This window comes from Amia ocellicauda, chromosome 6 (genome assembly GCF_036373705.1).
Source record: "Amia ocellicauda isolate fAmiCal2 chromosome 6, fAmiCal2.hap1, whole genome shotgun sequence".
Classification (NCBI taxonomy): Eukaryota; Metazoa; Chordata; class Actinopteri; order Amiiformes; family Amiidae; genus Amia; species Amia ocellicauda.
Genome location: NC_089855.1, coordinates 42284636 through 42310697, shown reverse-complemented (window position 1 = coordinate 42310697; position 26062 = coordinate 42284636). Strand labels below are relative to the sequence as shown.

The 26062-nt window shown below is 42.5% G+C and overlaps 1 non-coding gene across 1 annotated transcript; it reads left to right on the top strand.

Moving 5' to 3' along the window:
- The first annotated feature begins 11027 nt into the window (after positions 1-11027).
- LOC136751935 (U5 spliceosomal RNA) lies at positions 11028-11142 on the top strand. Its single transcript, XR_010817121.1, has one exon. It is a non-coding gene; the product is annotated as a U5 spliceosomal RNA (small nuclear RNA).
- The last annotated feature ends 14920 nt before the right edge of the window (positions 11143-26062 follow it).

Here is a 26062-nt window from a genome sequence, read left to right as displayed (position 1 = left end):
AGGCATGATGGATCCATGTTCTCATTCTGTTTACGCCAAATTCTGACTCTACCATCTGAATGTCTCAACAGAAATCGAGACTCATCAGACCAGGCAACATTTTTCCAGTCTTCAACTGTCCAATTTTGGTGAGCTTGTGCAAATTGTAGCCTCTTTTTCCTATTTGTAGTGGAGATGAGTGGTACCCGGTGGGGTCTTCTGCTGTTGTAGCCCATCCGCCTCAAGGTTGTACGTGTTGTGGCTTCACAAATGCTTTGCTGCATACCTCGGTTGTAACGAGTGGTTATTTCAGTCAAAGTTGCTCTTCTATCAGCTTGAATCAGTCGGCCCATTCTCCTCTGACCTCTAGCATCAACAAGGCATTTTCGCCCACAGGACTGCCGCATACTGGATGTTTTTCCCTTTTCACACCATTCTTTGTAAACCCTAGAAATGGTTGTGCGTGAAAATCCCAGTAACTGAGCAGATTGTGAAATACTCAGACCGGCCCGTCTGGCACCAACAACCATGCCACGCTCAAAATTGCTTAAATCACCTTTCTTTCCCATTCAGACATTCAGTTTGGAGTTCAGGAGATTGTCTTGACCAGGACCACACCCCTAAATGCATTGAAGCAACTGCCATGTGATTGGTTGGTTAGATAATTGCATTAATGAGAAATTGAACAGGTGTTCCTAATAATCCTTTAGGTGAGTGTATATATATATATATATATATATATATATATATATACACTTAGATTTTCCAAATGATAAACTGATGTTGCAGTAATTAAATCACAATAGATGTATGTCAGTTCAATAGGAACTTTTTTTTTTTTTTTAAGAATGGCAAATTAGGAGCCATTACTGTATTGAACTGTAATGTAACATGAAAACAGGTATAAACCAAGAAAGAACTAAATCTTTAAACTTGTCAGGTTTTAAAACTTTACGACAACTAGGTACATCCAGCAGGTAATGCCACAGGAGTCTGGGGTCGCTGAGGTAAGAGAAAAGACACAGTCTCTGGGTGCACTGTGACTTGGGCATCCCGAAGGCTGGAAGAATGGGTGACACCTGGGCATGGCTCAAGTGCTAGAGCAGGCTGTGGAACAACACCTGGAACAGGTAGCATATCCCTCTGGACAGGAGCTGTAGAAGAAAGAAGAGAGAGAGACGGCATCGAGTGATGACTGGAGCTCGCTGGAACTGGAAGTGGGTAAGGGACGTCTCTAGACAAAGCCGTTAGTGTTGATGGCGGACTGACAGGTGCATCATCAGGATCTCTAAACAGCTGTGGAGGCACTTCTGGATGAGCAGGTAAGTCAGACCAAGGACCTTTGTATGCCTTCAGCCGATGATTGTAATGTACAATCCATGATTTGGATCGTGGATCTTTTGGGTCAGTGATTTCATAGGTCACGCCAGGACAACCGTCTTTATCCAACCTCTTCAGAACTCTATGTGGCCCTTTCCATCTAGGAGCAAGTTTATTCCTTTGATTGGCAGGATCATCAAGGAAAACAAGATCACCTTCAGCATAGGGGTTAAAAGCAAGATTTTAATCATAGTGAGTCTTTAGCAGTAGTTTAGATTCTTTCGACTACTCAGCGGCCATGTCTAAAGCATGTGACAGGCGGTTAAAGACATCCTGGGCATAAGCAGCTGGTGTGCCCGGAGTTGCTTGAGTAGTGAATGAACTGCAGTTCAACAAAACGTCCACAGGCAGACAAGGTTCCCGACCATGAGCAAGGAAAAATTGAGTATATCCAGTACTGGAATGTACACTTGAATTGTACGCAAGTTCCACCTGTGAGAGGTATTTGTCCCATTCTCCTCCATTTTGGTAGATGTATTTAGCTAATTGGTCTTTTAATGTCCGGTTCAGTCTTTCCACCATGCCATCTGATTGGGCATGGTACGGAGATGTTCGTGTCTTCTCAATTCCCAACTTGCTACACAGCTGCTTCACCAGATCAGACTCAAACTGTCTGCCCTGGTCAGTGTGGATGGACTCAGGTATACCATGTTGACGGATGAAGTCTTCAGACAAGCATTGAGCTACACTTGTTGCACGCTGATCTTTAAAAGGAAAGAGATTCACATAGCATGTAAAATAATCCATTACAACAAGAACATACCTGTTGCCTTGAAAAGTGACTGGTAGCTCGGTGAGGTCAGCAGCAATTTTCTGGAATGGACGATCCACCACAATAGGTTGTAAAGGAGCTCTAGCTTTTGGTGTTGGAGCACTGCGAGTCTGACATGTTAAACACTCTGTACAGAACTTGTAAATGTCACGTGACATGTAAGGCCAATAGCAGATTTTTCTGGCTCTCTGCAAAGTTCGTTCAGTCCCTAAATGTCCACTGAAGACATTTCCATGCAGGTAAGTGAGGGCTGTCTGAATGAGGGATTCAGGAAGAACCAATTGGTAAGTATAGGCTTTCTGAAGAAAGGTTTTAATTTTTTGACAGAGGATCCCATTTTCCAAAGTCAGGTGAGGAAACTCATACCAGAGCTTTTTCAGAGCTGACGGGGAGTTTTTGATTCGTCGTGCAGTAGGTCTTCGGTTATCCATTTCTTTCCATTCCATCGCAGTTCTCAGAATGACATCCGCTTGTTGTTTCTGCTTCAGTTCATCAATGTCTATTGCTAAATCTTCACAGGTTTGTCTTACAGGAACAGCTTGTTCAGGCTGTAGTTCAGAAGACCAACTGTTTTGCATCTTTTTGGGCAAAGTTTTTAACGAATCGTCTGTAATAGGAACAGAGACCCACAAAAGCTCTCACCTCAGTAGGTGTTCTTGGTGTTGGCCAATCTTTCAATTTGTCAAGCTTCCTGGAATCTGGTCTGAGACCACCCTTGGTGATTACATGTCCAAGGAAAGAGACTTCATCCCGTATAAAATGGTATAAGCCGCTGCCGGTGGTAAATGCGGTCTTCTCCCGGTCTTCTGATGCCAGCTGAACCTACCAATAACCACTTGACAGGTCCATGGTACTAAACCAGCATGCCCCTGCCAGGCTGTCCAAAGCTTCAGAAATCCGTGGTAAGGGATGCGAGTCCCGTATGGTGACAGGGTTTAATTTCTTAATGCAATTTAAAATCTGTAGCTGCCGTCCTTTTTCTTGACTAAAACAACAGGTGAAGCCCAAGGGCTGCAGCTCTCCTCAATGAGGTGATGGGCCAGCAACTGCTGAACTTGTTTTTCTATTTCCTGCTTCAAAGCTGGAGAAGTCCTGTAAGCATGTTGGCGGATCGGTAGGGCATCTCCAGTTCGAATGTGTTGCTTTACAGCATCTGTGCAGCCATAGTCATGTTCATGTGAACTAAACACATCACAATACTTCAAAAGTAAGTTCTCCAGCTGGTCCATTTGTGGATCACTCAATTTAGACTGACTGAAGTCCAGTGTGGGTAACTTTGTGCCTTCTGTCTGCCTGATATTGTGCACAGTAGCCTCAATAACCTGGAACTCTTCACCTCCCTGATTTATCAGAGAGTAAAAGTTTCCCAGTGGTGTGTTACTTGGCACATGGCAGTCGTCATTGGTAGGATTCATGACACCAATGGTTGTTAATCCTTTCTTCACTGGAGACATTGTTCTGGCAACAAACAGACCTGGGTAGTTGCATGCTTCAGGTTACAGTATTCCTAAGTAATTTGGAGATGAGATTTGATTTTCTGTAAATGGCTGCAACTTTGCCTTGATATTCATCTCAGTCATTGCAGGAATGTAGATTGGCGCAAATGTCACAGCATTGCAACAAAGAGGTGTGATTTGCTTAGAAAACAACAGTGGGACTTTCCAGTTCCACAACTGTAATTGTCCTTGTACATCAATCACTGCATGGTGTTTCTGCAGAAAATCCCATCCGAGTAAGACAGCTTGATTGGAATTTCTTATCACTTGAACATCATGATGACAAACCTCCTCTCCAAGTCTAATATTAATGCTTAGTGTTCCAAGAGTATCAAGGCACTCACCAGTCACTGACCTTGCCAACACGTATGACTTTCTGATGGACTTTGTCTTCAGTGCTGGAATTGACACTCTTAAATTTTCACTGATCAAAGAAATTTGTGAACCAGTATCAATGAAGGCTTGAACAGCAGTGTCCTCAATAACAGCAAAACAATATTGGAGAGGTTGGAGAGTCTTTTAAAGCTGAAGCTTCAGACTCTGGGTCCCTGTTATTCAATGTAGCAGCTACTTGGCCGCAGCACCTGCTACCACTCGTTTCCCTGATAGGTGGGATCCTCAGAATCAAAGTAAAGATGACGTTTGCTGTATCTGCAATCAGGCCTTCTCTCGTTGTGAGTGGACTGGGTGTTCGCCTGGTGTACCTGTCCCTTGAGTGTGAGTAGGATGCAGATGGACTACGAGAATATCTTGAACTGCACTACTCCTCTCTATCCACCACACAAAGACGTGCGTCACTCTAACCTGTCCGGCTTTACAACATGCAACTCAAATAATATGTTCTAGGGGGAACAACATAACACATAGCGATTTCTCCCTGCTATAAAGTAAAATAATGTATACGGTGTTTCTAATTTCTTTTACGATAACTTTTCATATATATTTATATTTTTCAATATTATACTAATGTCACAGTAATACCAATTAACTTTAACAATGCCGAAAATTTTAATGCGTTTATCTTTAATAGTGAAGATATTGTATAGATGTATATCTTTCATATACACAAATAGAACTGAAACTTTCAGACAATCCATGAAAATGTAATGTAAACATTTACATTTCTTTAAAATTCTATATATCAATTATATTCATAACCCTAACCCTATCACTAACCCAAACTTTAAGTTACAATTGTTCCCTAAACACTTATTTTGCAGGATCAATAAAAAACTGTCAAGATTTTTTAAACTTTTACTGACACACAAAGTTAATAGCAATGTGATATAACTTTACGGAAAATAATAATCTGTATATATTTAATTGTTTTGACATTGTTAAGATATAATGCATCTTTCACATAGGGAACATTTGTAACATGATAGGGAAAACATACAAATGATGTAACTTTGAAAATATTCAATATTACAGCATACAGTATAATCAACACAGAACTGTGTCTATACTGAAAAGCTGTTGACATTTGAAAAGTGACAGAGGTTTGAATTTGAAAGTATCAATTCATAAAAGATACAATGAGCAGGAGCAGGAGCTGTGCGATCCATTACCCAGAGCACCTGAAGAACGCTCAGGCCAGGAAGAGTCTCAGACAACACATACTGAAGGACAACCCAGAGACTCTCAGAACCGACTTCTCTCAGACTGGAGACCAGCAAGTCACCAGCAACCTGGTCTTCTACACCGAGCACAGCGACGCCTGGCACGCTGCCATCTGTCAACTGTACAGGCACATTAAAAAGAGAGGCATCAGTAAAGGAAGGCAGGTGTCAATCAGTGAGGAGGACGACCCAGACACCTCCATGCTGACAATCAATCTGTACCACACTGGAACAGTCTTAATACAGGGCAGCGAGGGCAGCCTGGGCACCTTTGAAAATCAGTTCCACTCACTGAAAACGCTGGCTGACAGAGAGAAAAAGGAGAGACGTGTCCAAAAGAGCACAGACGCAGCCACACAGGAGGAGAGTCCAGCCCCACACTGCCCTGCCAACGAAGGGGAGAGCGCCGCGCCAGAGAACAGCGAGGAATCCACACGCAGCCCAGCGCAGGACACCCCTCAGACACCGACACAGTGTCCCAGCTGAGGGAGAACATGTCTCTGCTGGAGGTGGAGCTGATGGAGCTAAAAGAGCTGGTGCTGGCCAAGCTCACAACCTCCAACACCACAGAGCAGCTAACAGACCAGCTCAACAGAGTCCAACACGAGCACAAGGTCACAGTGAGGGAGCTGAGGGAGGAGGTGAGGGAGCTGCAGCAGGACAGGGAGGCCATGAGGAGGGAGATGACGGCCCTGAGAGAGGAACTGCAACGCAGAGACAAGACAGTGCAGAGCCTGAAGGAGCAGCTATACAAATTCACTGCCCACAACAACCAGCCCTCAAGAAACCCAGCAGTGCACAATGTGCAGAGCCCTCCCACCCCAATGACATCCAGACATACTGACTCTCACACAACACACCACTCACACACTGCACCCAACACACACACACAACCCGACCCGAACACACAGAATGCACCCAGCACACACACACACCCTGAGCCCGACACACACAGTGCACCCAACACACACACACACCATGACTCAGACACACACACTGCACCCAGCACTCACACACACCCTGAGCCCGAAACCACTCACAAAACCTGCGCACCACACACACAGGCTGAACCAAACACATATGAGACCCCCTCACGCAGAAAGACTACCATGAAGAAGAACACTGAAGTAGCCCTGCTGATAGACTCAAATGGCAAACTCATAAATGAGAGGCGGCTCTTCCCTGATGGCAAGATCTCCAAGGTCTGGTGTCCGACCACAGAGAGGGCCATTCAGCAGCTGTCCGAGGAGAGCCTCGGCTCCCCCAGCCATATTATTATACACATAGGCACAAACGACCTGAGGACCCAGCAGGACAAGGTGGCCAGCTCCATCAGAAGAGTGGTGGAGAGGGCCACCCAGACCTTCCCCCACGCCAAAATCATCATCTCCACCCTGCTGTCCAGGAAGGCCTTCCACCCCAACACCATCCACATGATCAACGCTGAGATCTCTCGGGGATGTGCTCTGATGCCAAATGTGCACCTGGCACACCACCCCACTCTTGGGGCCCACAGCTTGTTTGACAACGTCAATCTCCACAAACAAGCAGTGAGCGTCTTCGCAAAGACACTCAAAGACATTGCCCTGGGCCGAAGCCCAGCCAGCCCCCCACATGGCCACAGAAGGTTTTCCAGCACCCACACCACCTAGAACAACCCAGAGCCAATTAGGAGAGCGGCCCCTGGGAGCCCCCGCCCTCCACCTGCACACCACCTTCCCCAGCCCGGACAACGAAGACCCCAGCCTGGATACGCCCGACCACAGAACAGCAGACCCAGAGTGGAGCCCATCCAGAACATGCACAGAGCAGCCCAGCAGCACAGCCAGCGCAACTACGCAGCAGCGGTCAGCAGAGTGGCCGACACCGACACCGGGGAGCTGCAGGAGATCCGACACCTGCTCAACCTCATCTGCACCCAACTGATAAGATAAGTAACTGTGCATAACAAAGAAACCACTGCAGGAGGTGACTAGATATTACCACATCCGAAAATCACCCCTGTATAAATGTAGTTATATACTGATATATATGGACATATTTTCAAAAAATTATGTAGATATATGGATGCTTACATATATGTGTATATATGTAGATATATGTGTGTATGCGTATGTATATAGGAGTGTAAATCAGGAGTTTTTTATTTTTTTATTTATTCATTTCCTATTTTTACATATCACCAGTATTACTATTTATTTATTTGTTACCTTTCAACCTCACACATTTCCAGATATATCTCATTCCAAAGGAGTATATAAATTGCTTAATTAGAGTAGAAAGAAATGCGATCCCTATCTATCACCATGTGGAACATCCAGGGCCTGGGCTCCTCAGTATTCGGGCTGAAGAGCACAGACCTGGAGTTCAGAGAGAGAGTGAGAGACAAGGATGTCATCATCTTGCAAGAGACATGGTGTCGGGCAGACGTGTCCAGTCACTGTCCCTCAGGCTACAGAGAGGTCATAGTGCCCTCCCTGAAGAAGCCCTCCGTCAGACACGGCAGGGACTCCGGGGGCATAATAATCTGGTACAAAGCAGAGCTCAGTGACTCCATACAGCCCATCAAAACAGCAGAGTCACACATATGGCTTAAAATAAGCAAAGAAATCATTTCTACACAAACCGATGTGTTCCTGTGTGCCGTGTATGTTCCCCCCTCAGAATCCCCATATCACAATAAGGAGATCTTCCCCAACCTCCAGACTGAGGTCTGCCACTTCCAGGTCCAGGGAAGTGTGCTGATCTGTGGGGACCTGAACGCCCGGACAGGCAGCCTGCCTGACTTCACCAGCACACAGGGAGACAGCCACATATTCGGCCACACCCCCTTAAACACCCCCATCAGCTCCCTCAGACACAGCCCCGACAGGGGAGTGAATAAAAACGGGCAAAAATTACTGCAGCTCTGTCAGGGACTGGGCCTGTATATCGTGAATGGCAGGATCCGGGGAGACTCTCTGGGAAGATACACCTACAGCTCAGCTCTTGGCAGCAGCACGGTAGACTATGCCATCACAGACCTAGACCCCTTCTCTCTCAGTGCATTCACCGTCAAACCACTGACACCTCTATCAGACCACAGCCAAATCACTGTGTTCCTGAAGAGGACAGAGCACAGCAGCAGCGCTCAAACACAGCCCAGCAAGCTGTACAGCCTCGGACACTCCTACAGATGGGCTCCAGACAGCACACAAGAGTACCAGAAAGCAATTGGCAATCAAGACATCCAATCACTAATACACACCTTTCTGGTCACCCCAAATCAACATAGTAAAGAAGGAATACATCTGGCTATCAAATACTTAAATCATATATTTGAAAAAGCAGCTTTACAGTCAAAATTGGATATTAAAAAGAACATCCTAACAAAATACAAATAGGAGAATTGGTTTGATAAGGAGTGCAATACAATAAGGAAGGAACTGAGGAAAGAAGGAACACTTAGATCAAAAAGAACAACATACCCGAAAGCAACTGACAATAATCGAAGAGTCCATTAACACAAATAGATTCTGGGAAAACTGGAAAAAATGTAATAAATTAAAACCATTCAAAATTGAGATATTTGGAAAAACCACTTTGAAAAACTTTATGAAAACATTTACCACACTGAGAAATCAGCTCAGCATGACATCAGTGTGAAACTAAAAAGAATGGAATTGGCATTTAAAGACACCCAGAATCCCCTGGACCCTGACAGTTTTTTATTGATCCTGCAAAATAAGTGTTTAGGGAACATTTGTAACTTAAAGTTAGGGTTAGGGTTATGAATATAATTGATATATAGAATTGTTAAGAAGTGTAAATGTTTACATTACATATTCATGGATTGTATGCAAGTTTCAGTTCTATATTCGGTTTGGAAACCGTTTTTTTTTCTATTTGTGTACATGAAAGGTATACATCTATACAATATCTTCACTATTAAAGATAAACGCATTTTTATTTTCGGCATTGTGAAAGCACATTGGTATTACCTATGTGTATCTTTAAAAGTTTTAAATTCTTAAAGGTTCTTTACTGATCTTGCAAAATAAGGTTTTAGTGAACATTTGTAACATAGAGTTAGGGTTAGCCACTGGGTAAGGGTTACATCTTACACAAGGGTTACACAAGTGCCGGAATGAGGTCAAGGACTCTGCTGTTTTGACTTCGGTGGTGGAATGACCTGCCCACCAAAGTCAAAACCGCAGAGTCCTTGACCTCATTCCGGCGCTTACTCAAGACGCATCTCTTCCGACCGCACTTGTAATATTAGTCCTCTATCTCTGCTAGATAGCACTTCAGCTTATTATGCTCCTCTCGTTCTTGAATGTTTTCCTCCTTGCTCCCTTTCCTGTAGCCCTAGTCTGTAACCCTACATCTTGACAGTACTTAGCTTTCACCGTCCAGGATGTAGGAAGTCTTTTACTGTACTTGTGTAAATTGTAATTGGAATTTTTAAAATGTATTTTGAATTGCGATATTTTTTTGCTAAATTGAATTTGTAATGATTGATGCCTTGTACTTCTCTGTATTTTTGCACTTATGTTGTAAGTCGCCCTCGATAAGGGCGTCTGCCAAGAAATAAAAATAATAAAATAATAATCTTCAACAGTAAGTTTATTCATGTTCATTTTTCTCTTCAATGTTAAAGAACAGAATTAACCAGCTCACCACAAAGGAACATGGTAGGTGCTATTGCAACATGGATTACACAAATACATTGAAATCCAAGTTTGCAGTGGTCTTTGGGCCATTGCGTGGTGATCCAGATCACTTCAGCACGAATTTTGAAGTGGTCTGGACTACAACTCCAGGGACTACTGTGCAGTGGTCCAGACCTCAGAAACTGTATGCATATGAACATTGAAGTAGGCATCATAACTGTAGCCAATACTTTGTGGTTAAAATACTTAATTTAATCCCTGTATTGTACGGAATAATAATAACTCTAAAACATAAGAGAAGGGCCTGAGAATAAATACAATACACAATAGACTAGAACCCTTAGAATATAACAATATGAACATCTTCATGATTAGTATGATTGTAGTTTGGATGATATATTAATGCATGTTGATAACATATTTTACAGAAAATGGGATTTAGGAATTGTGTCAAAGAACTAAAAGAATTGTCTTAGGGACCACTGCTCCCTTTTTCCAGACCAATGTGTAGCCCACTTTTCTTTTAAATTATGTTTAAAACAAAATTGAGGAAGCAGTGGTTACTTCTGAATCAAACATATTGACCCCCTCACTCAATCTGTAAATCCTGCAGCAAACATTGGAATATGCATAGATATTTGCTCAGACTGGTATAAATGTCCCTAATAAATAACCAAGTACCATTTTTGTTGTTTCAAATGTGCCCAACATCTTACCAGTATATGTGCTTTTAGTATGTCACCAACGTTCCTTAATTCGTTTTACAAATGTTCCCTGTATGATATGAATGTTCCCTAAGCATGTGACGAATGTTCCCTAGTTTATGTTACAGATGTGCCCTAGCACTTCTCGCTCTCTCTCTGTCTCTCCCTCTCTCTCTCTCTCTCTCTCTCTCTCTCTCTCTCTCTCTCTCTCTCTCAATTCAGTGCATTTGTATTGTCAAAGCAATTGGACATGCAAACATACATACATACATACATGCATACATAGAAACATACATACGTACATATGGAAAATAAACAACATCATTATAAATCACAATAAGATGTAATAAAGTACAGAAAAACAAAATGTAATAAAATGTGATCTTTAATACACACAAATATGTATGGCTGGTCGGAAGCGTCTTGGACTCGGGTTCCTCTTCATTACTTATAATTCTTTTGCCTTTTGCTAAAGCTTTCCATGGAGGGGAACGTGGATGAGTTTGTACCATTCTTGGGAGGCTCTGCCTTGTTGGGGCGGAGCTGTGATCCAGGTGAACAGCAGATCGGGCATAGGTGGGCATGTGGGCGGAGGAGGAGGAAGGCCGGTCAAGCAAATAAGCTTGCTAAGGTACGCAGCAGCAGCAAACAGCCCCCCCATCCAGCCAGCCAGGCAGTCTGGCTGGCAGTGACTGAGTGGTTGACAGACGGCAAGCAACGGAATGCACATGCTCTGTGATGTCATAACAGTCAGCTCAGAGAGAGGTTCGTGATGTCATCGCTGAGCTGGCTGGCTCTGTGTGTCTTGCTGGCTGTTTGTGTCTGTGAGAGAGAGAGAGAGATAGAGTGTGTGTGTGTGTGAGTGGGTGGGTGGTTGTGCTAGTGTCTGTCTGTCTGTCTCTCTCTGTCTTTCAATTCAATTCAATTCAAGGGTGCTTTATTGGCATGACAAACAGTTTTCTCTGTCTCTCTCTCTCGCTCTGTAGATGCATCATAGGGAACATATGTAACAATCTCTCTTCTTGTTTACCAAAAATGTTTATGAACGTATTTCAAGTGGGGTTTGCCTTGGTTGGAAACGTTTTAAGATTATTTATGAAGTGTAAATAGGATTTGTCTAAATTCTCCGTAGTTTTCAATGTATGTGCCATTCAGTAGCGTTCATGTTACAGATGTGTCCTATGCAGTGGTTTGGTCAATAAAATGTAAGTAAAACTTTATTTTAGCAATTAAAGAGGGGATCAAATGCAAATAGATGGTCCTAACTAATTATCTAATTTACCAAAAACTTTTAAAATTAGGTCTTGCGAAGCTGCAAGAAATGCTGTATAATCGTATGTGTGTTCATACACCAGCTGCTAAAGTCTGATAGCTTTTGAAGACTCTGTATAGGACGTTGAAGAATGTGTTTTGTGATAATTATATAATGTTTTATATTAATATTAGCATTAGACTGAGTTTTGTATACAGACTGAGCAGATTAGATTTAGAAGGACAAGTAAAGTGTCAACAAGGTCGATTTGTTAGAAACTACTTTCAGTAATGAAAGATTACACAGTGCCGAAATAGCCTACAGATGTCTGCTGTAAATTTGTTTATGACTTAACCGTTTCTCCAGATAGGCAGGAATTGTTTCTGTTAATGGGCGATTGACACTAGGTAAATGACGACCGTGGGATCACATCTTCCTAGTGCACATCAAAGACAGACATCTGCTTTGGATCCATCACCTCTTCACGGGAGGACAGATCGTAAAACGGACCCAGACCAATATCTTCTGATTGGATGAACGGCCATAAGATGTTATGTCATTTTTCCTATAAAGTTGTACTCATGTTTGTAAACATTAAGCCTCACTGAAGGAGTTATTCCTGACGTGGGGTTTCCGAGCGGCTCGATTGATGTTCTGTTTGCTTTATCTCCATGACTTCTCTACTTATTTCTGACACGGTTCTACAACTTGGCATAACGAATGAGGATCTGAACTTGCCTCCACTCCCGGGACCAAAATACGGGTGAGTAGCTTTAAAAATGACCACCCTGTATATTTAATTTTGATCTCGGGATTTTGTGAGGTTCTCAGATTGTAATTTAAAGAGAACTTGTGGAGAGGTAGAGGTAAAACAAACAGAAAGGTTGACTGTACAGCGGAGGATCACAGTAGGGTGAACTCCAGGTAAGATAGATCTGCGGGGAGAGATGCCAAGGGAACCGAAAGGTACGACGAGGCCTGCTGAGCCCCAGGTTAAGCAAGGAAACCCTTGTACACCAGGGCCAGAGTTAGTGGCAGTCAATAACCAGACGGAACCAGAGGTACATAAAGTCCAGCAATATAGCCCCATCGTTGGCAAAGATAGGATTGGCATAATGGCGTTAAATAAGTGTCTGTATATGAATTCCTACAAGTTTTAATTGTTAAACTTAAAATGGTAAAGGCAAGATAAAAAAACGACAAAGTTTCTATAATTCTTTGTCTGAATAATAAGAATTTAGAGAAGAAATTGATCATAATAGATCAAGAAAACACCAAAGTAGTGTATTTCAAAGATTATTTTACATCTGATTTTTAATAATAACAATATAACGAATTAATAAATGCTAAGGGCTGTTTGAGACACTGCAGGGTCAACAAAACACGCCACTAATCTAATATCTGAATTATCTTTGGATTTTAATCTGTATGTGCTTTGTGTGTTTATGTATATATATAGTCTGAAGGTTATGTAAGGTAAATGTCTGTTTTGTACGCTTTGTATTTTTAATATTGTGCATAGTACAGAATAAGACTAAGAAGGGAAGTCACCAATAATTTCAGAATTATATTTACAATTACGCAGTTATTGATGTTTTAACAACAGATTAATGAGGATTTAGACATTTAACTGTATACAGAGTGCATAAAGCATCAGCAATTAGAAATGAATAATGTATCTATTATTAGAATAATGTTAAAGTAATACAAAACATACACTAAATACATAGATTAATAATACTAATAAAGTAAATAAATAGTAATGGTGTCCTCTAAGACTCAGAAGAACAATAATTTGTTTGTTAAAAATCATATTATGGAGAAATTCTGTAAAGTCAAATTAAAGGAAACTAAAGGCTGGAATCCACAGGAGCAGCAGAATGTAAACAGTATAGTGACATATTATAGTCTTATTTTAGAAAATATTTGGTTATTGGTGCATAGCATAAAATACCTGAAATAAAATTTAAAATTAGACCTTGCATTTAAGATGAGTGAATTAGTCAAAAGGTAAGAATTTTAAGGATACTACAGAAATATTAAATATAAGCATTGAATAAGTGAGCTAAAATTAGTATTGCATAATTTTGAAGGAGAAAATAAAACATAAAAATACTATTAGAATGAGTTTTACCAACCAGAAATAAAAAAAAATTATGTTAAAAATTGAATTAGAGCTAATTTTTGAAATGGAAATCTGAGGATACAGTGAAATTTGGTGAAGATATAAATATCTATCTATAATAAATAATATAATAATATAATACATCTATCTATAATACATAGATAACCAGATACTCCAGGAAATTAAAGGTGTGGTCATTTGGTAGCTGTGAGTTCCACAATGAAGAGTTTTTGAAATCCCCAGATATAAGATCCCTAAATACAAGTTGTAGGTAAGAAATGAACTATTGATCAGTTCAATCTGGCTTTGGGAACAGTTCTTCTGAACATGTACCGGTGTAGATTGGACTTCAATAGGAGGAAGTGACACAATAAAGACATATATGAGCCGTGCAGGCGGACAGTCTTAGTGCCCACACAGGCTCTTCATTGGGGAAATCATTGACTGAACACATTTTCTTTGAAAATTTGTTTTCCTGAGGTATCTGGGAATCATTATTGAAATCAATTAAAATGCTTATTTTCTAAAAATATATTTTATTAGGAAAATATCTTAATTTATTAACTCAAATAATGGAGCGAAATATGTGTATAAATAGTAATAATACATGTCAATAAATATAACTTGAATTGTCTAGTAAGAAATTAGGAAAGGAGAAAGAACAGCTGTTAGGATACAGAGTGATGTTTTCAGAGGGGCGTTGGGGCAGTGAAAGTGTCTGTGAGGTCAGCTCCCCACTGAGAGAGATAAGAGAGCTGCCTTGTAACTAAATACAGATGTACTACTACAAACCAAGCAACATTGTCAACCGACAGTAATGTTTTGGGAAATCGAGAATAGTAACATTACTAATGCTAATAATACTGATGTTGATACAGATGAATAGAAAAATAACTACTATTATCTGTCTTCACAGGAACCAGCAACAATGAATTTCCCTCACATTTAGTCCACAGGTTCCCTACTCACATGCCATGACACATCAGTGCATAGTCTCCCCTCTCACATTGGCCTCCGCTCTAAGTGCTGCAGCCCATAATCCGTCCTCATGGCCACTGATGCCAGCGTGTGTGGACGGACAGGAGGGAGGGGGATGGTGGAAACATACGATGCTTACCATACTCTGGTAAAAGTAATAAACCAACTAACTCTGCTGATTCCAATTGACAACAGGAGGGTGGCGATGTCCAGGAATAGACAGACAGATTATTAACAATGCATTTCTGATTGATTTCAGGTGCTGAAAATAACAATTTTATTTTTGATGAAAAGGCCTGAAGAAACAATATGGAAATAGATTGGGAAGAAACATGAATAGTCATACAACTCCAACCTCTTTTAAATCTAAGCACAAGGATACAGAGTCTGGTGGGGCTATGGGCATTTCATGAACTATCCTTTCCATAGTTTATTAGAGTGACTACTGGATTGAAAGAATTGTGCTGTTTGGATGTGTGACTGAAGTGTGAAATGATATGTGATGTTTCAATGTGATGTAAGTGGATACACACTGAATAATGCTACTATGGTGTATTGTATTATTGTATATGGGAATTGAGTGAAAAAATAGTTCTAAAAAAATGTATGTGATAACAAAGCCAATGCTTTTTAATGAACGAATAATACATATTTAAAAAAAAAAAGGTTTTATTGCATAATAAGTCTATTGGGCGATAGAATTGGCTTTAGAGCAGTGCCAATTTGGTTCTAACTTTTGGGAAATATAACTATTTACTTCTCCCGGTTTTGTATTCCTATTTTGCAAAACCGTTTTTAGGTGCTCAAGTCTATCTGAATCAAAAGTCCCATCTTCTGGAAACCTTAACTTTCTGTCACCTATTGTCCAGTCAAACCACTTGTGCACATCGCGCACATCTTCACTCCATAGTTATCATACATATATCTGACATGTGAACCTTTGGGTGGCGGGTCACCCGTTTTACTGGAGCCGTTACCACGCATTTTCTATGTAACGTTTTGTACAAGCACACAAAATAATAACAAAATGACAGGGGAGAAAAGAAAAAAAAGTAAAAATAAATAAAAATATAACAAAACACAAATTAAAATAAATCCTATATATGAATAATAACAAACATGTTTTTCAATATGTTTGCATTTATATAACTTGTATATAACTTCATGACGTTTCTTCATTTACCATTTATGGTTCTACAAAACACGTGCATTTATATTATCACCGGCATATCAGATATTGAACAATTTTTTTTTTTCTAATTGTAGGTCAAACCTACCCTGCAGTTTTTCAGACACACTTTTGTGTACGGGAACCCAAACAGGAAGACACAGTCCTGTTTCTTCACAAACAAGAAAACACAGTCAAGTTCATGGCAACCCAGGTTAAATAGGAAGACACAGTCCTATTACTTCATAAACAAGAAGACACAGTCAAGTCTATGGTAACACTAAGAAACTTTGTTTCTTAACAATCAAGAAAACATTTCCTGCCTCAAGTAATTGATATAAGGCAAGCAACAAGGTTTAATAAAATATAGATTGCGTTACCTGATCGTCAGAGGGCCAGGCGAGCAGACAAGTGAAAGCAAAGCACCGCAGTAGGGAATTTTTCAAAAAGGTTCCTTTACCTTTTTCTATTTTGCTGGCGCGGTTTTGCTGGTCACTGGTCTGGCCATTCCAGTCCTCTCTGTTAGGGTTAGCAATCCCATCCTCGTCGCCATGTAATGTGGAAGAAAAACCATCTTCAATCAGGTTGGAACGTTCGTTGCAATGCCTTTAATACACGCAGCGTGGAGAGGAACAGTGAATCAAGAAGATCCCAAAGTCGCTCTGCCTTCATTTAAAAGTCAGAGGCTTTTATACACAAAAAACAAAGATCTGGTTACAATCACAGAGTCATTACTATATTATCATTAGAGAGTTAGCTAAGCAGAATATATATCAGAGTTCATAGGTCAACACATGGATTAGGGGGCAGGCACTTCAATCGTACTGTTTGACATTGTCTCCAAGGTTCTCATCTTAAATAACGAACAGAAAACAAGCTACCTTCTGGCATGTCCTCCTGGCTTGACCTTATCTTTCTTAAGTATACAAGAGAGTAGAATTGATATGAGGGAAAGAATTCTAACTTTCCTTCCACAGTGCCCAACACCTACCAGTATGTCCTTTTAGTATGTCACAAAGGTTCCCTAATTAGTTTTACAAATGTTCCCTGTATGTTATGAATGTTCCCTAGTTTATGTTACAGATGTGCCCTAGCACTTCTATCTCTCAATTCAGAGCATTTGTATTGGAGGGGAACGTGGATGAGTTTGTACCATTCTTGGGAGGCTCTGCCTTGTTGGGGCAGAGCTGTGATCCAGGTGAACAGCAGATCGGGCAGAGCTGGGCATGTTGCCGGAGGAGGAGGAAGGCCGGTCTAGCAAATAAGCTTGCTAAGGTACGCAGCAGCAGCAAACAGCCCCCCATCCAGCCAGCCAGGCAGTCTGGCTGGCAGTGACTGAGTGGTTGACAGACGGCAAGCAACGGAATGCACGTGCTCTGTGATGTCATAGCAGTCAGCTCAGAGAGAGGTTCGTGATGTCATCGCTGAGCTGGCTGGCTCTGTGTGTCTTGCTGGCTGTGTGTATGTGTGTGAGTGTGAGAGAGAGAGATTTTTTGATTTTTAACACCTTTATTTTACTAAAAAAAACAATTAAAACAAACTAGAAACACATAAAAGACATGAAAAAAACTCCCGACATAAAAACACAACCTATTCTAAAAACGCTCAATAAAAACCACTACACACGTGCTACCTATAAAATATTCAAGTGAATTAAACCAGTTGGTTTAAATGTCCAAAGTCAATGGCACAGAGGGCCGCCCCGACCCCCCACATCTGCAGAAAAGTGTCCAGGTCTCCCGTCAGGCTGTAGAAATTGTAATCCAGTCGCACTCTGGAGCTTACGAGAGACCAGAAGAGGGAGAGTGCACACTGTTGCTGCACCCGCTAAGTCTGACTTCTCCTACTGCTCAGGATAGACAGCTTAGCCTGCCCCACTAGAAAGTTTGCTAACTGACAAACATGTCTGTGGCGCTGCATGTACTGGACTCCCAAAATAAACACAGAGCGTGAGAAAAGGAGGCCCAGCTGCTTGAACAGGCTCTCCAGTGCAGTGAACAGCAGCTCTAATCTAGGGCAGTGACAGAAACAGTGAAAAAGTGTCTCTCTCTCCCCGCAGTAGGGGCAGGTGTCGCTCACTCTGGGGTCCAGTGTATGTGCAAAAGAGTTTGTTGCGATGACGCCATGCAGAAGCCATGCAGAAGCGGGGGCTTGTTCAGGCTCCTCCAGGCCGGGCAGGCATCTTCCCCCAGAGCCAGGTGCTCCCTCCAGGGGGTGTCAGGGAGGTGCTGCAGCTGCTGATGGTGCAGCTCCCTCACACTGAGCTGATTGAGCTCCTGACGATGAGCTGTGGAGACAGGCACACTACACAAACTATGAAGCGACAGTAGGCGGCCTGATGAGCTAGGGGGGACTGAGAGACACAGACAAACAAGGGGAAAGACGGTGTCAGGATCCTTGGGCCAGCAGTGCTGCGTGAGAGCCTGGAAAAGCCGCTCCATAGCGCCTATGGGAAGGGCGTTCTGTACTGCCCAGAGATATCTGGTTACGACTCTCAGTGACCTCATACCCAGCCTGGCAGCCAGGCTGTCGGCACCAACCCACTGTCCCCTGTTAAAATCCAACAAATCCCTCAGCCGGATCACGTCGACCTTAAGCAGGACTGACCTGAGGCTACTGGAGAGCAGGAGTGGACAGCTAAAACCGGGGTTATACAGCAGTGGCTCCTCTAACAGCCAATACAGACTGCTGCCCCCCAGCTCCCTACCCAGGGAGAAGCGCTGCCACACCTCTAAAACAGTACAATAAAAAACAGACAGGGACGGAAGTATATTGGGACGTGTCTTATGTAAAAACATGTGTCTGTCATAACAAGTGTCCAGGGCGGGAGACACTGGGGATCTGGAGGGTACAGGAGCCTCTGAGCTGCCTGCAGCCGAAAGGCACTCAGCCTGCTTAACAGATCTACCAACCCCTGTCCCCCCTCCTGGAGCGGCAGGTACAGCACTGCTTTGCGCACCCAGTGCAGCCCGTCCCAGAAGAAATCCAGGAGCAGGGTCTGTATCTGGGACACCAGGGCCTGTGGGGGGTCCAGACATGCATAAGTGTGCCAGAGCATGGAGGCCACCAAGATATTAATAACAATTGCTCTCCCCCTAAAGGAGAGCTGGGGCAGCAGCCAGTGCCATGCCCTCAACCGGCCCTGTACCCTCTCCAGCAGGCCAGCCCAGTTCTCCTGCGTCTCCCCCAAAGTCACACCCAGCACCCGAGGGCCTGAGAGAGACCACTGCAGCCCCGCAGGGAGGGCAGGGGGTGCAGAAACCTCCCACACCTGAACCTGATGAGCGCTGCTCTTGCCCCAGTTGACCCTGGCTGAGGAGGCCCTGCTGAACTCCTCCAGACACTCCCACAATGACCTGGACGTCTCGCTGGCCAGACTGTGTGTCTCAGCAGCATAGGCCGACACCCTTGGGTGACAAAGGATGGACAGCCCGGCTAGCAGCCTGTGCAGCAGGGGCTCGATAGAAAGGGAGTATAGCATCCCTGACAGACTGCAGCCCTGTCTGATGTCTCAATGGATGGGGATAGGCTCACTCAGGCCACCATTGATCTTCAGCACAATAAACACATGACAGTACAGCAGCTGAATAAATTCTACGAACCGCGGGCCGACACCTACTGCTCTCAGCACCTGAAACAGGCACTGCGGCCGTCATGATGTCTCTGAGCCGCTTAGCCAGAGCCTTAGACAGGATCTTATAGTCCTGACACAGCAGCGCCACTGGCCTCATGTTCACAATGGAGGACAGATTCCCCTTCTTGGGCAGCAGGGTCAGAATAGCTCTACGACAGCTAATGGGCAGCAGCCCAGCTCACAGTCCCTCCTGCAGCACTGAGAGCAGGTCCGGGCCCAGCTCAGTCCAAAACTCTGAGAAAAACTCCACAGTGAGCCCATCCAGCCCCGGTGCCCAGCCCTTATTGAGCTCTTGCATTGCGCAGGTCAGCTCTGCCAGATTTAGAAGGGCCTCCAGCCCCTTGACCCCATCCTGTGGGAACTTAGGCAGACCCTGCAGAAACTGCTGCTGCTGCTCCAGGCTGCCCGGCTCTGCGGAGTACAGCTCCCTATAGAACTGGGCGGCATGACTACACATCTCTTGCCCATCCTGCAGCACGCGGCCCTCAGCCGTCCTCAGGCAGAGCATCACCCTGCTCTGCTGCCGCCTGCATTCCAGCCCAAAGAAGAACTTGATGGGCGCATCCATCTGTGTCAGGCTCTGGAACTGCGAGCGCACCATTGTTCCTCGAGCCCGCGTCCTTAGCAGCTCTGACAATGCCTGCTGCATAGCTTTGAGGTCCTCTAATGCCCCTGAATCTCCAGAGTCCAAGGCTCGGTGGAGCACCTGAATCTCTCCTTCTAACTCCTTCTTAGATTCATTCAAGCTGTCAGTCCTATGCTCAGTGTACTTCTGGCAGAAGAGCCTGGTCTGAACCTTGCCAATGTCCCACCACTGTCTCAGGGAGGCAAACCTAGGGCGCTCTGATCTCTGCCAAAAGAAAAGAAAAGAATTACAAAAAATCCTGTCCTGCAGCAAGCTATTATTGAAAAGCCAGTAGGCACTGCGCAGCCGGACAGGAGGCAGGGTGACACTCACAGTGATGAGACATTGGTCAGTGGTCAGGTGGGGGTGATATGGAAGCCACCGATCAGATTGACATGATGTCTAAAGGTATAAAATCTATCCAGCCTGGCTTGCGACATAATGCTAGAACCCGGCCTCACCCAGGTGTACTGTTTCACCTTTGGGTTGGCATTCCTCCTGACATCGACCAGATTGTGCAACTGTGTATTACCTTCCAGCTGTTTTGCCGACTGTGGACTGGGCTCCAAATGATTCCTATCTAATCTATAGTCCACAGTACAGTTCCAATCACCCCCCCAAAACCAGGATCTCCTCAGCCCCACAGTCTGCTAGTGCTTTGCTGAGCACCGAAAACACTGACAGTCTGTCTCTCACAGCATTGGGGGCATAAATATTAATAAACACTGTAGCATTATGTTGGGTGTATTTTTATAAGAGCATTTTAGCTCTGAGCTGAAGCACTGACCTCTCCCCCCAAAGTTATCAGATTTTCATAACTCATCAGCTTGGAGCTGGTTTACATCAAAGTGACAGTTTTGGGGAGGATGGCACCACAAATAGGCCGAATAGATTGGAATCCTGCTGTGGGATGTCTGGAGAAGTGGGCCTGTAGGTAATATAACTCTTTAAACTGGAAATCCAATCTCACAAACTCAAGAACCAATCACCTATTGATCTGACAGGCGTATACAGGACAGCACACGGTCTCTCTATCTCTCTCTCTCTCTCTCTCTCTCTCTCTCTCTCTCTCTGTCTCTCTCTCTCACCTGAACCAGAAACTCGCTGCCACAGCTCAACCTGAACCAGAACCAGAAACCAACTAAGTCTTTGCCGGCAACAGAAGAGTTAAACTGGGAGAAGGAGATTGAGCCATACGAGGAATTCTTTTAAAGGACTTTATCAAATAAAGAATTTGACAGACTGCGCTGCCCGCCAGTGCCCACCTGATCAGTGGAGTTTTACAGCTGGACAATTGACTAAGTCGACTGTATACGAAAGTGTCAGTCATTTAAATAGCTACTGAGTCTTAAGAAACTCGATCCTTGGAACGAACAGGGCCCTGCTTTCCTCAAAGACTTTGTCTTCAAGTAACTATGGTGGAAACCCTGCATACAAAGAAGATTTTGTGCACAACCTTGGAGCCTTCAAACCACTGGAAAATCGGTTTGGAAAAGACTCTACATTCGAGAAACCCCAACTTCCAGGTGCATCGACTGAGTGGAAGTTCTTGGACAAAGCCGAACCGGACTGCCTTTGTTCCAAACCACACGGACCTCGTGCCGTGTGCTGTTATCTGAGCCCGAAGCCAGAGAGGCCTCTCTGCGACGAAGTTCAGATAAGTTTAACAGTTTGGAGTTCATGATTCATGACATTTGAGAAATAAATTAGAAATGTTAATCTGTGATTCATAACTCTAGAATGTGTAATAACATTTAGTTTTCTTCAATATAAATGTGTGTTGCATTAAACTGTTTTGTTGATCATTTTAGAAATAAAATCTGTCAACGCCGAGAAATATCTTCTCATTCCTGTTTAACTGTTTAGTCTGAAATTGACACAAGTTAATAGACATTAGATTATTGGTGGCCCTGCCTATCCTTAATCATTGAATAATAATCAGTTAAGGGAAATTGTGGTAACAAGTAATGATAGGATCTTTCTCGGCACCTACGTAAATGAGACTGATATATACATAACGAGAAGTTACCTGACATAAATACTATCCTGTGTAGTTATTTAATGTCTGACTGACAATACTAATGAGAGACTCGCCTTCGTCTTACTAACCGGTATTGTGGTCAATGTGTTTATAACCTTTTTTGTTTAACCATTTGTGTGATATCATATGCGATCACATGGTCTTTGATTTGGTCAAGGAAGTGATTTGTCTTTGAGTTGTTGATCTAGAGATGAATGTTAATTAGTTTTGCCCTTTTGTATAATTAGTGTAGTGCTACATTTAGTCTTTGTTTTTGAATAAATTTGACAATTTATATCTTTAGAATTGGAGTCTGCGTCCAATTTTTACAGAAATTGAGTTCTACAAGATTCCAGGATTCGTGATAAGGTGATACTATAAATTCACTTCTTGAATTGAAATTTATAAGTGTGCCTTACGCTACAATAAACAGAACTATTATTTTGAAAGTGTGCAATTTGTAGCCGAAACTGAAGCACACCGGAGCCCCAGAGCACAGACGGAACAGAGTCGGATAAGCTATCAAAGATAATAACTAATAACACAAATAGACACAGACAATAATAACAACGGTGGTGACAGCACCGCCGTGAAGCCAAATAACCAAGCAATAATAATTGTTAATAAACAATTGTAAGAGAATTTTGAATGCTCGTTTTTTCAGTCAATCTAAATAAATAGTTGAACTGAAAACTCATAGGTCAATTGGTTTCTCTTTTAAGATTCTTTTTAGAGGGAAGATGTGGTCAAGTCACAGATGTGCAATAATCATTTATTTTGACAAAAATAGGAAACTAATATCATTCAATTATATTACTGAAAATAAGTAATTTTAAGCTTCTGCTGGATTACAGTAAGAAACAGATAATACCCATTTTCTTCTTTCTCCTCACAGTACAGCTTATAGGCCAGTCTGGTCAGGCAGGAAGCAGTGTGTCTCTCTCTGTCTCTCCTCTCCAGCTCAGTCTTATCGTTGCAGGATGAAGAAGTTAAGAGAACTCAAATTCTCGTTGTTTTCCCTTTTATAAGGTTTCCTTCCATCCAATAGCATTTTGCCACCACCATGACGTGTCTTATGCTAAAGTAATCTAGAAGTGGGGGGTCATTTTGAATTTGGCTAAGAGCCAATCAGAGGACAGGTCCCTTTTGGTCTCTGGTCATAAAGATAGGGTTACCAGGGCTACCAGGGGATATCAGGGGCTACCAGATGAAAGGGAGGAGGTCTGTTTCCTCTACCAAACCAGATGGTATAGAATTTCCCATAGAAAAATACATTCTAACAAATAATATCTTACAGTACAAAACAGGGATTAAATTAAGAATTTTAACCACAATGTATTGGCTACAGTTATGATGCCTACTTCACTGTTCATATGCACACAGTTTCTGAGGTCTGGACCACTGCACAGTAGTCCCTGGAGTTGTAGTCCAGACCACTGCAAAATTCGTGCTGAAGTGATCTGGATCACCACGCAATGGCCGAAGGACCACTGCAAACTTGCATTTCAATGTTTTTGTGTAATCCATGTTGCTATAGCACCTACCATGTTCCTTTGTGGTGAGCTGGTTAATTCTGTTCTGGGAAATCCACAATCCTGCAGGTTTAATAAGTCTCTCTACACATCAGTCCCTGAGTACCTTCAACCAATGGTAATTTTGACCAATTAAGCCCAAGAATTGAGTCGATTAAGTTTTCAAGGACTACCCAGTAAAGACGTGAACTCATGACTAGGTCACACTGTGAGCTCTCCAGAGCAGACATTACACTGAGCTCAGTGTGAGCTCACTTAGCGCTTTTCCACCGACATGGTGCCGGTGCTGGAGCCAGAGCCGCTGCTCGGCCTGGGATCCAGCTGATCTTTTTGTGAACTGTCCCGTTTTTCCACCGGTTTTGGAATCGAACGCTGACGTCACTGGATGTGGGCATTCCCAAGTGTGGAGTAGAAGTGGAGAAACACAGCAATAATAATCGGCACCGAGGCGACTGTGTCTTTAACATCACAATCAAACTCATACTGCGTCTATGGCAAATCGTAACCCTAATGTTACATATGTTCCATAAATATGTGTTTTGCAGAATACACAAGCAAACGTTATGCAATATCAGCATTTTATCGACACACATAATAGATCTTATTGTTCTTTAACATTGATGAGAATAATTAACAAGAATTAATTTACTGTTGAAGATGTAACCCTTACCCAGTGGCTAACCCTAACTCTATGTTACAAATTTTCCCTAAACACTTATTTTGCAAGATCAATAAAAAACCTTTAGGAATTTTAAACTTTTAAAGATACACATAGGTAATACCAATGTGCTTTAACAATGCCGAAAATAAAAATGTGTTTATCTATAATAGTGAAGATATTGTATAGATGTATATCTTTCATATACACAAATAGAAAAAAAAAACAGTTTCAAAACCGAATATAGAACTGAAACTTTCACACAATCCATGAAAAATTGAATTTAAACATTTACAGTTCTTAGCAATTCTATATATCAATTATATTCATAACCCTAACCCTAACACTAACCCTTACTTTAAGTTAAAAATGTTCCCTAAACACTTATTTTGCAGGTTCAAAAAAAAACTGTCAGGATTTTTTAAACTTTTACTGACACACATAGTTAAAAGCAATGTGTTATAACTTTACCACAAATCATAATCCGTATATCTTTAATTGTTTTGACATTATTAAGATATAATGCATCTTTCACATAGGGAACATTTGTAACATGATAGGAAAAACAAACAAATGATGTAACTTTGAAAATATTCAATATTACAGCATACAATTTGTCAGGCTTTATGATAGAATTTATGACATAATCTGTAAAAATCAAGCAAACAGCATTTGGTGTTCACGAGAAAAAAAAAATGAGATCAAAGCTATCAGACTTTAGCAGCTGGTGTATAAACACACATACGATTATACAGCATTTTTTGCAGCTTCGCAAGACCAAATTTTAAATGTTGTTGGTAAATTTGATAATTAGTGCGGACCCTGTATTTGCATTTCATCCCCTCTATAATTGCTAAAATAAAGTTTTACTGACATTTTATTGACCTTACCACTGCATAGGACACATCTGTAACATGAACGCTACTGAATGGCACATATATTGAAAACTACGGAGAATTGAGACACATCCAATTTACACTTCATAAATAATCTTAAAACATTTCCAATCAAGGAAAAACCCACTTTAAATACGTTCATTCACATTTTTGGTAAACAAAAAGAGAGATTGTTACATATGTTCCCTATGATGCATCTACAGAGCGAGAGACAGAGACAGAGAGAGAGACAGAGACTAACACAGCCACCCAATCACACACATACACACACACACACACACTCTATCTCTCTCTCTCTCTCTCACACACACACATACACACAGCCAGCAAGACACACAGAGCCATCCAGCTCAGCATTGATATCACATGACAAACCTCTCTCTTAAGCTGACTGCTATGACATCACAGAGCATGTGCATTCCGTTGCTTGCCGTCTGCCAACCTCTCAGTCACTGCCAGCCAGACTGCCTGGCTGGCTGGATGGGGGGGCTGTTTGCTGCTGCTGTGTACCTTAGCAAGCTTATTTGCTTGACCGGCCTTCCTCCTCCTCTACCCACATGCCCACCTATGCC